The following is a 3,554-nucleotide window of genomic DNA, read 5'->3' on the forward strand; positions in this document are numbered from 1 at the left end:
CTGGTGGGGGCAGCATATGCTAATGAGTTATGCCAATGAGCTCCGCCACCTATTTTGCTACAAAATGATCCCTGCTAAAAGCCCTAACCTGGGTGGCCCTGACTCCTTCAGCATCATAAGTTAAGCTGGGTAGACCCTGGTTAGTACTTGGATGGGAGACCGCCAAGGAGGTGCAGGGTTACTACACAGAGGCAGGCAATGGTAAACCACCTCTGAACATCTCTTGTCTTGAAAACCCTACATGATTACCACAAGTTGGCAGCAATCCCCACCACTCATGAATGTCTGCCCTGACCCAGATGGCCCAAGTTAGCCCAATCTCACCAGATCCTGGAAGCTCAGCAGAGCAAGCCTTGGCTAGTACCTGGACTGGAGACCACCAAGGAAGTTCAGGGCTGCTACCCAGAGGCAGGCCATGGGAAACCACCTCAGGATGGCCCAGCTAGCCCAGTCTTGGAAATAGGGTCGGCCCTGCTCAGTACTTAGAAAGAAGACCTCCAAGGAATACCAGGGTCATGATACGGAGGCAGGCAACCGTGAACCACTTCTTAATGTCTCTGTGGGGGTCACCATAAGTCAGCTGTGACTTAGATCCCAGTAGGCAGCCGTGTTGCTCTGAAGCAATAGAACAAAGCAGTAGACAACTAAGTTTTATTTAGAATGTAAGTAAAACTTAGTTGGTCTTAAAAGGTGCACTTGTCTACTGCTTTGTTCAGCTGTGACTTGGCATTTTACAAGTAGGTGGCTCACGGGGAGAGTGTCTGCTTAGCATGCAAAAGGTCCCAGGTTCAATCCCTGGCTTTGCCCGTTAAAAGGACTAGGCCAGGGATGACCAAACTGTGGCTCGGGAGACACATGTGGCTCTAGAGAGGGATGGTGGCTCAGTGGTAGAGCATCTGCTTGGTAAGCTGAAGGTCCTAGGTTCAATCCCTGGCATCTCCAACTAAAAAGGGTCCAGGCAAATAGGCGTGAAAAACCTCAGCTTGAGACCATGGAGAGCTGCTGCTAGTCTGAGTAGACAATACTGACTTTGATGGACTGAGGGTTTGATTCAGTATAAGGCAGCTTCATATGTTCTTATGTTCAAACATGATATAATTAATTGACACCAGTTGCCCTGGCTCACAGTGAACGCATATACAATCTGTGTATAGGGTACACTTGATTTTTCTTCATATGTGTGCAGAGTAATTTTCATATTATGTTCAACACATGTACCGCTGAACGTATGCTTGAGACCCCAGATGTATCAAGATGCTGGTTCACAATTCCATTTGTAAAAGAAATACATGTTGTCTCTTTCTTACAAACAGATGTATGCCCATACATGGAGGATGTCTGTGCATTAACTGTAATGTGAACAGGTCTAGTGCGGCTCAGGGTAAGTGTCATTCTTCTTGACCAAATAGATTTTTGTGTATTTACTTAATTTATGCCATATATTTCATGAAGACTCAAAGTGGCTTACTGTTTAGTGCCTCAGGAACCTAATAATCCTGGGTTGTTTTTTTTCAATGCTTAAAAAACCTTCTGTTTTCAGATGAACAGCTCTAATGCAAAAGTGACTGCAAGGAGAAGCCGACAAATTAATAATGCTAACGTCACCAAATAAATGTGCATAGATATTAGTGATACATAAATTTGTAATCATGAGGATGATATAGGACATCGGGGAATTCTTGCAGAATTATCTTTAAAGCTGTGAAAATTAACAGATTTTAGTATATGGAAATGAATGTAGGAAGTGTCAACGCGTTTTTAAAGTTTAGATTGTTTTCAGTATATAATAAAAAAGGATTCAGTTTTTCTAAGAAGCATTTTGGGTGGGTTGTTATTTTTGGTCTGTGCTGCTATCTGATTATTAAATGACTTTATATTTTGCTAAGCCATTTCTGGATGGATGGGGATTTTAATCTCCCCCCCCCAAGTGTTTTGTCCTTTGTTTATTTAGGAATTTATCAATTTCTACCCCACCTTTCTTCCCAGTAAGGACGGAAATCAGCCTGTAGCTTGATGGTCACCAGCAAAGTGGAAATAAATTCAGTCATAATTGGAAGACTCTGAATTTCATGTGCATAATTTAGAGGAACATTTTTTTTGTTTCCTTCCTTCCTTCCTTCCTTCCTTCCTTCCTTCCTTCCTTCCTTCCTTCCTTCCTTCCTTCCTTCCCTGCTTTTCTCCAAATCACTTCTCCTCCTTACATAGAAGATTTTAATCCCAAATCTTCTTGCCTTATGGCAATTCAAACCAAACATGGTGAACAAGCACCTTTCCTCTCACATCCTCTCTTTTATTTGTTGAATACTCTCTCAGCCTGTTTGAAGAAAGATGCCATTTACATAGCACGGTGGATGCATTTTCTCAAACACTGATATCTCCTAGTTAATGGTTTTGCTCTCCAGATCGCCTCCCAAATATCCTTGTGAAGTAATCCCCCAAAGTCTCTCTCCCAGCGTCTCACCTCATTTGGTATCATTTCCCAGTGAAACGACACTAATCATTGACAGAGATGGAAGATTATATATTTAATGCAGATAGATCAAGATGAGTCACCATGTTAGTCTGTCTGTAGCAGCAGAAAAGAAACCAGAGCCCTGGAGCACCTGAAAGACTAACACAATTTGTGGCAGGGAGAGGAGCTTTCCTGAGTCACTGCTCTGAAGAAGTGACTCATGAAAGCTCATACTCTGCCACAAATTTTGTTAGTCCTTAAGATACTACTGGACTTTTGAACATATGAAGCTGCCTTATACTGAATCAGACCCTTAGTCCATCAAAGTCAGTATTGTCTTCTCAGACTGGCAGTGGCTCTCCAGGGTCTCAAGCGGAGGTTTTTCACACCTATTTGCCTGGACCCTTTTTTGGAGATGCCAGGGATTGAACCTGGGACCTTCTGCTTCCCAACCAGATGCTCTACCACTAAGCCACCGTCCCTCCCCTATATGAAGCTGCCTTATACCAAATCAGACCCTCGGTCCATCAAAGTCAGTATTGTCTTCTCAGACTGGCGGCGGCTCTCCAGGGTCTCAAGCTGAGGTTTTTCACACCTATTTGCCTGGACCCTTTTTATTGGAGATGCCAGGGATTGAACCTGGGACCTTCTGCTTCCCAAGCAGATGCTCTACCACTGAGCCACAGCCCCATTCATGGCTCTCCAGGGTCTCAAGCGGAGGCTTTTCTCGCCTCCTTGCCTGGACCCTTTTTAGTTGGAGATGCCGGGGATTGAACCTGGGACCTTCTGCTTCCCAAGCAGATGCTCTACCACTGAGCCACAGCCCCATTCATGGCTCTCCAGGGTCTCAAGCTGAGGTTTTTCACACCTATTTGCCTGGACCCTTTTTAGTTGGAGATGCCAGGGATTGAACCTGGGACCTTCTGCTTCCAAGCAGATGCTCTACCACTGAGCCACAGCCCCATTCATGGCTCTCCAGGGTCTCAAGCTGAGGTTTTTCACACCTATTTGCCTGGACCCTTTTTAGTTGGAGATGCCGGGGATTGAACCTGGGACCTTCTGCTTCCCAAGCAGATGCTCTACCACTGAGCCACCGTCCCTC

General features: G+C 44.9%; 1 non-coding gene across 1 annotated transcript; it reads right to left on the reverse strand.

The window, feature by feature from the left end:
• Positions 1–3,070: 3,070 nt before the first annotated feature.
• TRNAP-GGG (transfer RNA proline (anticodon GGG)) lies at positions 3,071–3,142 on the reverse strand. Its single transcript has one exon. It is a non-coding gene; the product is annotated as a tRNA-Pro (tRNA).
• Between the last annotated feature and the right edge of the window lie 412 nt (positions 3,143–3,554).

This window comes from Heteronotia binoei, chromosome 19 (genome assembly GCF_032191835.1).
Source record: "Heteronotia binoei isolate CCM8104 ecotype False Entrance Well chromosome 19, APGP_CSIRO_Hbin_v1, whole genome shotgun sequence".
NCBI lineage: Eukaryota > Metazoa > Chordata > Lepidosauria > Squamata > Gekkonidae > Heteronotia > Heteronotia binoei.